This window comes from Elephas maximus, chromosome 13 (assembly GCF_024166365.1).
Source record: "Elephas maximus indicus isolate mEleMax1 chromosome 13, mEleMax1 primary haplotype, whole genome shotgun sequence".
NCBI lineage: Eukaryota > Metazoa > Chordata > Mammalia > Proboscidea > Elephantidae > Elephas > Elephas maximus.
Window position 1 is genome coordinate 97,218,151 of NC_064831.1, and position 13,481 is coordinate 97,231,631.

A 13,481-nucleotide genomic window follows, 5' to 3' on the forward strand; every position below is an offset into this window, starting at 1 on the left:
GAGCTACGGCTGCTAACCAAAAGGTAGATCGGCAGTTTGAATCCACCAGGCGCTCCTTGGAAACTCTATGGGGCAGTTCTACTCTGTCCTTTAGGGTCACTATGAGTTGGAATCGACTCAATGGCAGTGTTTTTTGTTTTTTTATTCATATTAATGTTTGGTATTTTTAAGTCAGTGCTACACTTAAGGAAACCCTGGTGGTGTAGTGGTTAAGTGCTATGGCTGCTAACCAAAGGGTCAGCAGTTCAAATACACCAAGTGCTCCTTGGAAACCCTGTGGGGCAGTTCTACTCTGTCCTATAGGGTCGCTATGAGTCGGAATCAACTCGACAGCACTGGGTTTGGTTTTGGTTTTTGGACCCTCACAACACACACACACACATTCACATACACTCACATGATCCTTTTTTGATTGGGGTCACAATGAATTTATAGATAAATATCCATAGGGTTGCTATGAGTTGGAATCAACTCGACGGCACTGGGTTTGGTTTTGTTGCTTTATAGAGGGAATTGACATCTTTAAATAATTGAATGTTCTTATACAAGACCACTGGAATCTGGACTTTAATTCAGTCTAATTTTATGTCACTCAGTAGAATTTTACGGTTTTGTTCAGACAGGTCCTACACATTTCTTGTTTATTTCCAGATGTTTTATCATTTTGGATTTCTTTCATTTTATTTTCTAACTGGGTGTATGGAAATGCAGTTGATTTTTATAAACCAGTGCCATAATCAACCACCATAATGGTGATTTCTTATTGTTTTCTAAGATCCTCTTTTGCCTCCTTCTTTTTGGTATCTCCCTTCTCCTATCTTTCAGCCAACTGTATCAAGCTACCATTTTGAGAACAGTGTTACTGAATAGTGGGTGGTTCAGGAGGCTGACTTGTCTCATTCTTGACATTCATGGGAATTTTGAATGTCTCACCATGTAACTTGTATGAAGACATGTATTTTATCTTAATTAGAATATATTCTCAAACTATTAAGGTTTTTGGGGAAAAATTAGAAGCTGGTGTTAGCTTTTTATAAATGCCTTTTCAGTATCCATGGAGATGATCATAAGGCTTCTCCCCCTTGCTGTAGTCATGTGTTTTATTATATTAATAGGTTGCTTCAGGCGAAACCACTGTTGTATTCCTGAGATGACCCCTATTTGGTATTAGGATTTTTGCTGCCAATGTTCATATTGAGATCAATAATTCTACCGCTTACTCTTATTGTGCTATTTTTCGGTTTTTAAAAAATATTTTATGCTGACTGAAAAAAAAGGAAAAAAGAAAGAAAGAAAGAAAAATCTTGATAATCTGCATATTTTTGCTTGGTCTGAGAATTATCTTATACTTAAGAGTAAAAGGAGTCTCTGGATAGTGTAAATAGTTAGGCACTCGGCAACCTAATTTCCCAGTTCAAACCCACCCAGAGGTGCCTCTGAAGATAAGCCTGGTGATCTGCTTCCAAAAAGCCACAGCCTTTGAAAGACCTGTGGGTTGCAATTCTGCTCTGACACACAAAGGGCCACCATGAGTCTGAATTGACTTGGCAGCTTTTTTTTTTTTAAGTGTAAAAAGATTCAGCAGGAGGCCGTGTGGGTGGCACTGGTGCAGTCTGGACTTCCCCAGGGGTCAGGTCAGGCCCTCAGCCACTGCTGGAGTCGATTGCAGTTGCATATTTTCCTAGAAAATTAATTTCAATCCATATTTCCTTATATTTGCATAGTCGTGCAACATAGGCTAAGAATTCTTTTCAATATCCTCTGTGTTGTTCTTTTTCTGCCTTTTTAATTTCTAATTGTGTGTATTTTTACTTTCTTCTGTTTTTTATCTATTTAGCTTGCCAAGGGTTTTACTTTGTATATTTCCAGCACCCATCTCTTAGATCTACTCATCTACTTGGGAAGTTGGCTGCCAGCTGCTGGTGCCTCCGAGGAGATCTGGCCTTCCAGGTGAGGGCAGAAAGCCTTTTGAGCTGCAGCTGCTGGGGTGATGCCTTCTCCAGCAGCCTCCAGGGCCAGGAGACAGCCGCTGCCCTTCGTTCCACAGGGACGTCTGTGGGTTATGCCCTGAAGGCAGCCCAGATGTGTCATTTCACTCACTGTGACCATCAGTCGGAGGAATGACACACAGAAGCTTTCAATAGAAGCCCTCCAGAGGCTCAGGCCTTTCGAAGTAACCCTTTCTTACATAACTGTTTGTCTCATTCCTTCATTTTTCCCTGCACAACCCCTCCACAGTCCTTCCTGGGCCTTCCTTAAGGTGTTGCTGACCGCCAGCTAATGGCTCTTTTTCCAGGTACCGCATCCACTTCAGTTACAGATGGGATTGACAGCCTAATAGCAGAAATTATTGTAAGTTAGGGAAGGGGCTCTTAGCCATGGCCCCTGGGAGAGGCGGTGCCTAGGGTTTAGTCTTTAGGGACTCCTTGTGGTCAAACTCATACTGTGCCCCTAGGACACCCCACTTTGGGACTCTCAGGAATGCAAAACATCCCACAATTCCACCCAGTTTTTCACGCTTTTTTTGTCTGTCTCTTCATTGTCTCACATAAAATTTTATACTTCTTAAAGTGTATTACTTCTGCTGACAGCCTTGTTACCATTCCGTCCTCTGCTATTTCAGAGTTCTGTGAATTTACCTTTTCAGTTCTGCCCATCCACAAAACCTACTCTTGTTACAGTTTATAATTCTTAAAATTCTGCTTTTATTTTCAGTATTTTGTCCCTTTTATTTTGCTTACTTTGTTGTTCATTTCCTTATTTATTCCTTTATTTCCATTTATTTAATCACATAAGCACTTTTGTCTGAATTTCTTCTGAGCAAAGCTTTAACAGCCATCCATTTGTTTAGCTGTATAGTGCTTTTATTTTATTTATTTTCTAGATATTTAATAATTTCAGTTTTGATATCTTCTTTGACCTGAGCATTTTAAAGTGTCTGAAAAATTTTACGTTGAAAAAAAAAAAAACCTTTTAAAGGATTAATTTCTAGTTTTATCAAATTGTGCTTTGAGAACAATATGTTATTGTTGTTAGGTGCCATCCAGTTGAATCTAACTCATAGCGACTCCGTGCACAACAGAACAAAACCCTGTCCGGTCCTGTACCATCCTCACAATCGTTGCTATGTTTGAGCCCATTGTTGCAGCCAGTGTGTCAATCCGTTTTAAGGGTGGTCCCCTTTTTGCCCAACCCTCTACTTCACCATGCATGATGTCCTTCTCCAGACACCGGCCCCTCCTGATAACATATCCAAAGTACATGAGACGAAGTCTTGCCATCCTCACTCTTGGGAACAATGTATTCTATACTACTTATAATATCTATAATTATTGAGTTTTTTTTTTTTTTTTTTTTTTTGAGGCCTAGTATGATCAGTTTGTGTGAGTGGGCCCTTCCAGAATAAGCCTAGATCTACATCTGGGGGTCCTGTCCTAGGAGTGAGAGCACTGTTCCTCTCTTCCCAGCTTACATCCCTCCTTACCCCCTTGGTCCACTATATCAGCCAGAACCTGGCAGGAGGAGCCTATACTCCTAATTAGCAGCCCTTCTCTGAGAGATTTTCTGTATAGTTGATGTGTCTTATTGTCAGTAGTTCCCGTGGTATTCTGAAACTTTTCCTCTGTATCAGTAATTTCATCTTTTGGCATAGTCTATTCTTTTCCTTACTGTTTCCACGTTTTTTTATTTTTATTTCTTTTTAGCATGTTCTTCTGAAATAGTGCTATTGTGATCCTTCATTTGTTTTTAAAGCTCTGCAACTTCCTTTTGATTTTATTCTTCTAGTTTTATCTTTTACATTTTAATTTCTTGAAATTTCTCCTTAACTGAGACTAGAAACTCAACATCTTGACACTGCTTTTATTTACTCCAAACATATTTTTCCTGACTACCTTGGGAATGGAGAATGGTGTCCTGTCTTTCAATATCTGGAATAAAAGATACACGTGGCTTGGTCACTACAGTTTTAGCTTCAAACCAAAAAACCGTTGCTGTCAAGTCCATTTTGACTCATAGCGACTCTATAGGACAGAGTGGAACAGCCCCATAGAGCTTCCAAGGAGCACCTGGTAAATTTGAAATGCCGACCTTTTGGTTAGCAGCCATTAGCTCTTAACCCCTATGCCACCGGTGTTTCCAGTTTTATCTTCAGGGTAGCGTTTTTGTTACTGGTAGGTGCTGACTTCATTATCTGTCAATTAAAATTTTTGGCTGAAACCATTTTCCTTTCAAATGTTAATTCTTCAATACCATGATTCTTGAGATACCTGTGGCCCCTAAAACTGCTTTTTGTTGGGGGTGAGGGTGGAATCAGCTGAGGACAAATGTTCTGAGGGCCACACAGATGAACTCCCTATGAAGTGTTTTAAGACCATGTTAAGACACCATAGAAAGAATAACCCCAGGTGGCTGGTGATCAGCAAAACCTCCCTAAGGCACCGTATGGCTTGCGTGAACTTTCTGCACTCTCCCTCTCTTTCCCTCTGCAGGATATCTGGTACAGTGATTAAAAACCACTGCCTCAGGTCAGCAGGCCTCACCCCAAAACCCAACTCTGTCCCCACTGACTGACCTCAAGTACACCACTCATCTTCTCTAAGCCCCAGTTTCCTCCTCTTTCAAGAGACACAGTCTAGAGCACAGGCTGGAATGCAGAAGCACTCAGAAAATGTCAGCCACATTTATTTTTGGAAGGATCAAACCTCAGCCTTCCCACTCAGGGGACTATATATTTTTGTATTTAAAGGCTTTATGACAACCTCCCCAGCCTTGTCATGGCATCTGTTTCAAGTCTAACAGAAGCTTCGTTGTCAAACTCCTCCTGCCACCATTGACAATAACATGAGCAACACATTCTAGTGAGAAAAGTAAAGTTGAGAGAGGCCATGTCAGTTGTCTCTTCCTCTCCTGGGATCCAAATACCGAGAAGCACATGCTAGGAATCAAGTTATGAATCAGAAAGGAGCTTTGGCAATGCAGTCCTGGAAAGAAGGGAGGGAGCGTCATGCATAAAAAGCACTAAAAACCATGCTTTCAATGAATATCTACCATGTGCTAGGAGCATTCAGAGATGAAAAGGAGAACTATACCCAGTGGAGCTTAGGCTTAGTAGACAGCTTGGTGGACTAGTAAACAGACAATGACACAGTGATACAGGGTATCTTAATTTCCTAGGACTGCTTAACAAAATACTACAAACTGGGTGGTTTATAAGAAGAGAAGTTTATTGTCTCATAGTTCTGGGTGCTAAGAGTCCAAATTCAGTGCATTGGCTGGGCCATGCTCCCTCCAAAGTCTCCATGGGAAGATTCTTCCGTCTCTCAGCTTCTGGTGGCCCCAGGCTTTCCTTGGCTTGCAGCTGCAGGACCACTCCATTATCACATGACCATTCTTCCACTGTCTCCCTTCTTTTTTTTTTTTTATAATGACATCACTTATACTGGATTAGGAACCACCCTATTCCCATATGACCTCATGCGAACTTAACTAATAAATCCTCAAAGACCCTAAGGTCACATTCATAGGTACCAGGTGTTAGGACTTCAACATAAACTTGGAGCACAAATTCAATCTATAACGCAAGGTGAGCATGACAAGATATGATGACCTGGGACAATGGGGCAGAGATAACAGGGTCATGCAAGTGCTCCCAGAAGCATCCATGGGCTGAATGGGTTGGGAAGCATAAGTGGGAGTTAAGCCAGTGAGAAGACTCGGAGTATGCAAGGGTGGGCAGGGACAGTAGTGTGACAAAGCCCACTGTTCAGATGTGTCACTACAGCATGGAGCTGAACAGAGTGGAAGATGACCCTGAAAGGGCCTTTGGGTCAGGATTCTAAACTGTTTCCCCTAAGAGTAATGGGAGCCATTTAAGGTTTTACGCAGGGTAGTGGCATAATCCTTTTTGTCTTTAGCTTTTTGGAAAAGAACTGAGGGTGTAGTATGTTCTTTCCTCCCTTGCACAGGGAATGGGCCCTAGAGGGCATTTGTTGAGTACTTTGATGGGAGATTGAATAAGTTTGAAAGCAGGAACTGAATTATCCACACTTAAAGGTGGTATAGACGGTAAGAGTTGAGTTGGTGACACAGAGGGTAAAAGTTGGAGGTTAAATTTGAAGGATGTTTTGGTCTGCTTGGTTTATCTGGTGCTGCTGGGGCTCCCATTGGCCTGAGGGGCCTAAATGAGTTTCCCTGTGCCAGAAGACTGCAACCAACCAGATTAATCACTGATGAATAAACGACCTCTGGTCAAACCCCAGAACAGAAAGATTTAGAAGAAGATAATGTCAGAATAGGATTTTGAGGAATTTTATAGGACAGCAGGATATAAACCTTTTTTCATCTCCCCAGCTAAACAGTCCCTCTGTTAGTCAGAGCTCAGATGGTATTGTTGTTAGGTGCCATGGAGTTGGCTCCAATTCATAGTGACACCATATACAATAGAATGAAACACTGCCCGGTCCTGTACCATCCTCAAGATAGTTGTAATGTTTGAGCCCATTGTTGGAACCATTGTGTCAATCCATCTCAATAAGGGTCTTCCTTTTTTTCACTGACCCTCTGCTTTACCAAGCATGATGTCATTCACCAGGCACTGGTCCTTCTTGATAACATGTCCTAAGTATGTGAGACAAAGTCTCTCCATTCTCACTTCAAAAGAGCATGCTGGCTGTACTTCTACCAAGACAGATTTATTCGTTTTTTTGGGCAGTCCATAGTACATTCAACAATTTTCACCAACACTATAACTCAAAAGTGTCAATTCTTCTTCAGTCTTCCTTATTCATTGAGACTGAAAACACCATGGCTTGGGTCAGGTGCACCTTAGTCTTTAAAGTGACATCTTTGCTTTTTAACACTTTAAAGAGGTCTTTTGCAGCAGATTTGCCCAATGCAATTCATCATTTGATTTCTCAACTGCTGCTTCCATGAACATTGATTGTGGATCCAAGTAAAATGAAATCCTTGACAACTTCAGGGCTCAGATGGAATGCAGAAATCAGGCCAGAAATGTGAACATAGAAAGAGCATTTAACAAAGAAAAAGGTTATGGCAAGTACAATAAAAAAAAAAAAAGGAAAAAGGTTATGGCAAGTACAATAATCACCATAAATCAAAATCCCTACTTTCTACCTTTCTGTTCTGACACAAGAAGCATGTGCAGCACCTCTCCCTCTGACCCTAAACACCCAAAGCTAGTTTAGATCTCAAAAGTCAAAGGACACAATCCTTCAGAATGCCAAGTAGGACCAAGACATCAGATGTCAGCCACAAGTTCAGGAGTCACCAGGGTCGCCTTTGCATCTAACCTGCTGGCTCCATATTCAGTGATCCTCCTACCTCAGGATGACAGTTGTAAGCTCAGGGGTTTCCAGCCCCATCACTTCTGACCTGCGGGCTCCCACTACTCCCTTGAGTTTGATAATTCACTGGAACAACTCACAGAGCTCAGAGTCAGAAAGCACCATACCTAGGATCACTGCTTTATTATAAAGGATACAAATTGGTATTAGCATAAAGAAGAGACATATAGGGTGAGGTCTAGGAGGATTCTCAATGCAGAGCTTCCATGTTCCAAAAGGGATGTGGAACCCACCCATGTGCATCAAGGTCTTTTACCAGCCAGGAGACCATGGAGATTCTGTGTCTAAAGGTTTTATCGGGGGTCTCATTATGTAATACAAACTCCAGCCCCTCTTCCCTGATACAGAGCAATATCACAAGGTGATCACGCGGTGCTATGTGATGGGTCTTTCTGGCCTGGCCAGCATCTCACTGCCATGACCTATTAGTTAGGTGGGGTTGGGAGTCCTAACACAAACCCCCCTCCAAAACAGAAACAAAAACTAGGTGATGTTGAGTCAACTCTAACTTGTGGTGACCCCATCGTGCTCCACAGAGTTTTCAATGGATGACTTTTCATAAGTAGATCACAGGCCTTTCTTCCAAGATGTCTCTAGGTGGACTCAAACCACCACCTACCTTTCTGTTAGCAGCCGAGCACAGTAAGCATTTGCACCACCCATAGACTTAAAATTCCCAGGTTTGTTTTAGAGATTATTTCTTAGAAACCGAATGCAAAGACCAAATTCTTCGGATAAGGTTAACATCAACCCCACAGCTGTCAACTGCTAAATGGCGTTAAAAAAAAAAGAACTCTAAGGTATAACAGAAGGAGCAACTACAGAAAGCAGCTGCCAAGCCTAGACAGAGGGAAAAGAGCTGAGATTTTCTATTCATTTGTTTCAAGACAGCGTGTAATTGATTGTTCAGGCATTTTTGTAACGGCTGCTTTAAAATCCTTGTCAGATGTTCCATATATCTTTCACTTGGTGCTGGTGTCAGTTGATTGACTTTTCTCATTCAAGGTGTGATTTTCTTGGTTCTTGGTATGATGGGTGATTTTTAATGTGTCCTAGACATTGTGTGTGTTATGCTAGAAGACTCTAGCACCTATTTAAAGCTTTTATTCTTACAGGCAATCACCATATTTAGGTCTAACACACAGGGCCTGGCATGTTTTGTGGACTATAGTACCACTGACAGTTTAATTTTCAGTATTTGTAGTGCTATTTTGGTCGGCTTTGTTTCTTCGGTGTCTCACTGGCCTAAGGGGCTGAAAGGATTTCTCCATGCTTACAGTCCCGTCTCCCAGAGGGCAGGGGAGGCTTGTGCCCACTGGATAAAGAGGCTTCTCCCAGTTGGACGCTTGTGGTAGAGGGTCCCCCTGTGGGTACCTCCTCACCCTGCTATTTCTTTGCTGAGGATGGGAGCCTTGTGAGGAAGGAGAGTGCTGCCCATGGCTGCTTATTGTTGGTGGGGCTTCTGCCCCTATCCATCTTCCTTCTGGTTTGGCTCACCCACCCAGTATTGTCAGAGAGAACCCATTTATTTCCAGGGGGAGGGACGGCCCACCTAGGTGCCTTCTGTTGCTGGGCTGGGGTCAGAAACACCTTGTCCGGGTTCTCTTCTTTCGGGGGTAGAGGAGTCAAGACTCTCATCCACTGTGTTGTTCTCCAGCCTTGGGGACCCAAAATAGCTCCCCTTCTTACTGCCTTTCAGAGTCCTCCTTTAGAAGTCTCTTGAGTTTATTTCCAGGTTTATAGTTGTGCTTTGGAGACCCTGGGTGATGCAAACAGTTAACACACTTGGCTGCTAACTGAAAGGCTGGAGGTTCGAGTCTACCCAGAGACACCTTGAAAGAAAGGTCTGGCAATCTACTTCCCCAAAATCAGCCATTAAAAAACCTATGGAGAACAGTTCTGCTCTGACATGCATGGGGTCACCAGGAGCCAGAGTCGACTCCACAACAACTGGTTGTTAGTGTAATTTTACAGACAGCAGCAGGGAGCAATGTGTCCACTGCCTTTTGGGCCCTGAAGTAAGGGGTGTTGTCTTCCGTCTTGGGCAGGAACTGTCCTTGCTGGAGGGGGCTGCGCTGCATGCAGCAGGTGGGCCCATCAGGGAACAGCTCGTGGAATAAAGGACGTTTTAAGATGTTGGACAGATATCGGTACAGATGGACAGCCCAGCTGAGGGGAATACCACGAGTGGGTAAGTTTGCCTAGCCTGAGGACAGACACAGCCTCTGTGTCTGCTGGGAAGGGGTCTGGAGATGGCAGCACTGCCACATGTGTGTCTGGATATTATAACATGTGACTAGTCTTTAGCCCAAGACTCATTATTAATTTTCCTTCTTTCACTTCATGATTTGAAATATTGTATCAAATTGTTTTAACTTGATATTATAGTAATATATGAAGTATGATAAAGCCTAAAGAGAATAAAGAACAGGAGGTTGAAAATGTTTTTAAACTTACTATACTCACAGTCCCTAGTGTTCACAGCACTCTACCACACAGGACCACTAAGGAAGAGAGTGTTTGTACTAGGGGCAGGGTAACAACAAACTGTAATTTGTTACAGCTTATATATGGCAACCAGGGTGCGGTTACCTAGGTTTCATAGGCTTTCTGGGGACTGGGTATTTTGAGTAAATCTCTTGACTCTAGGGCATAGAGGGTGCCTGTAGTTGTTGGGTACCTGGTCCTGGGGTGATTAGGGCAGGTGCATAGTGGCCCCAGAGTGTGAGAACCCACCCACTAAGGGGAGTTTTTCAGGTGCAGACAGAATCACCTGCTTATGAAGAGGAACTGACAGGCTTCTAGACAGAGCCTCAAACTGGGTCAAGACAGTATTTATGAAATATTATATTATAAAAGTTAATTATTTTCCAGGGTTTTAAAAGAAATAAATTTAATGACACATTCAATAACAATCTTGCAGGAAACATAACAATATTGCAGCAAACAGTACTAAACTTAGTCATATTTTGAATTGACTATTATTACACTGTTATAAGAGCAAGAAAAGCAGTCCTGGTACTCGCAGTTGGGCCTCGGGACTCTCCTGGTGATGTAAAAATTTCCCAGAACATCAGCGTCAGGCAAGGCCACTCTGTGACCATGGTGGATCAAGACAAGAATGCAATCACTCGTGGCTGAACACAGACAAAGGATGTCCATCGTCAGACTATAAAGCTGACCAGTCATGCCCTTTTTGCAGCTTATGTGAGTGACTGTTGCAGCTTTGGCAGTTAAAGGCCGCCGCTTCCATCTAGTCTTGCCTCCTTCTAGATGAGATGTATTCAGATACCCAATCATAGCATCAACCTGCTTCCTGTCAGCACCCAATCTAGAGCGAAGACCACTTTATTTTTATTGTGCTTTAAGTGAAAGTTTACAAATCAAGTCAGTCTATCACACAAAAACTTATATACACCTTGCTACATACTCTCAATTACTCTCTCCTTAATGAGACAGCCCGTTCTCTCCCTCAACTCTTTCTTTTCGTGTCCATTTCGCCAGCTTCTAACCCCTTCTGGCCACTCATCTCCCCTCCAGACAAGAGATGCCAACATAGTCTCAAGTGTCCACCTGATCCAAAAAGCTCACTGCTCACCAGCATCCCTCTCCAACCCACTGTCCAGTCCAATCCCTGTCTGAAGAGTTAAGCCCACTTTCTGGATCCCTTCCCAAAATCATCCGACACAAGCACAACTCCTGCACAAAGTCCTATCTATCACCCTCTAAGACACTCCACGGTCCCAGTGGTGGACGTGGCATGTGCTCTCAACAAGTAGTAAACTTGGTGCTCGACTGCACGTGGTCCTGGGGTGCAGTCTCAGTCAATTAGTGCTGCGATAACAGAAATTCCACAAATGGTTGGCTCTAACAAACAGAAGTTTACTTGCTCACAGTCTAGTAGGCTAGAAGTCCAAATACAGGGCGTTAGCTCCAGGGAAAGGCTTTCTTTCTGTTGGCTCTGGAGGAAGGTCCTTCTCATCAAACTTCACCTGGACTAGGAGCTTCTCAAGTGCAGGTACCCCAGGTCCAAAGGACATACTGTTTTCCTGATGTTGCTTTCTTGGTGGTATGAGGTGCCCCATGTCTCTGCTCACTTCTGTCTTTTATATCTCAAAAGAGATTGGCTCAAGACACAACCCTATCTTGTAGATTGAATTCTGCCTCATTAACATAACTGCCACTAATCCCATCTCATCAACATTGTAGAGACAGGATTTACAAAACATAGAAAAATTACATCAGATGACAAAATGGTGGGCAATCACACAATATTGGGAATAATAGCCCAGCCAAGTTGACAGATATTTTGGGGGGACTCAATTCAATCCATGACGGGCACTTTGGTGGTCTTTGGCTGGAGGGCATTTTCAGTTATAATCTATTCAGATAGTATTAATGGGCTGAAACTCTTGGGTTATGCAAGCAGTTAACATACTTGGCTGATAATCAAAAGGTTTGTGGTTTGAGTCTACCCTGAGCTACTTCAGAAGAAAAGCCTGACAATTTACTTCCTAAAATGAGCAATTGAAAACCCTAAGGATCACAGTTCTACTCTGACACACATGTGGTTGCCATGGATAGCAACTGGTACTGGTTATTAGGCTAATTTCCATCAGGTGTTTCAAAATATTTAAAACAGCTGACGTATTTCAGCCCCAACCAGCCACCCAACCCTTCGCATATTATATCCTTTACTAAATCCTAGGATTCTGGAGTACTCAGATTTTAACTTCTGAGCTAAGAAAATGCTCACATGTTTTGTGGTGTGTGGCTAACTTCATGAAAGAGTAACTTCATAAAAGTTAGCGTTGTGTTTTCCCTATTCATTAATCTCGTCATCCTACTAGTGACTAGTGAGAACTACCCAGGCTTCTCACCCTTCCTTCCCAGCATTCCTGATTTTGTCCCTAAGACACATGCTCCATCAATTTTCAATTACTCTTTATTTGCATTCGAAGAACATTTTTTCAGGAACAAAAAGGACATTAAAAAGGATATTCACTACCAGTCTTTCACTGGATTGTACATGAATTGCTAACTTCACACACATATTAGAGCAAGTAAGAAAAGAAAAAGAAACCAAGCAATAAATAAATAAGTGAAAGTTTAAGTTTCTGGTTACAGAATTTTGGCGAAGGCTCTCAAGGGGGTTCAAAGCCACAGACCTCTGCATGGGAGGGGCCCTTTGGCACATATGCATGAACAAAGCCAGCAAGGCCTCTGTGTCTGGAGTTGATGATGGAGAAGGAAGAATTCAGAAAGCATCATCAGGTTTGTACAGCTCCTCTTTGCACCTGTCCAGGAGTATAAGGCATGGAGGAGACTGTCATCTGCACACACTCATCATATCTGTACCGTTGGATGACCCTGCCTTCCTGGAATTCATGGTGTGTGCATACTTTCTAAATAATCCATCCCTTCACCTGGCTTGCACGGCAGTGGCGGTTCAGTGGCAGACTTCACACCTTCCACGCAGGAGGCCTGGGTTCGATCCCTGGCCAACACACTTCATGCACAGCCACGGCCTGTCAGCGGAGGCTTGCAGATTTCCATGACGCTACTATGAAGAAAGCCCTGGTGAAGTAATTTTGAAAAATCAGCCAATGAAAACTCTATGGATCCCGATGTTCTGATCTCCTTGCTCCTGGGGTACATGGGTCATCAAGAGATGGGGGTCAACTTGACAGCAGCTAACAACAAAAATTACCCAACTTCCCCCATCACTTTCAAAAAGCTTTTAAACATACATTTTTGATATCATACAATTGTACAAGTATTCTGGAAAATATCTTCTCCTGTTTGGGGGAGGGAAGTAGGGGAAGGAAGGGTTACCAGATATAGTAAATAAAAATATGGGATAGAACATATTTATGAACAAAATAATTTATATGAAATTCAAAGGTAACTGGGTGTCTTGTAGTGTATATGCCCATTATAGGGAAGGAAGAGTGGGAAAGGCATCAAAATCTTCTGAAAACTGGATAGATAGAGAGGATAGATAGGTGAAAGATAGGTAGATAGATAATAGATAGATGATAGATTAGATAGATGATAGATGATGGATAGATGACAGATAGATAGATGATAGATAGATAGATAGATAGATGATAGATA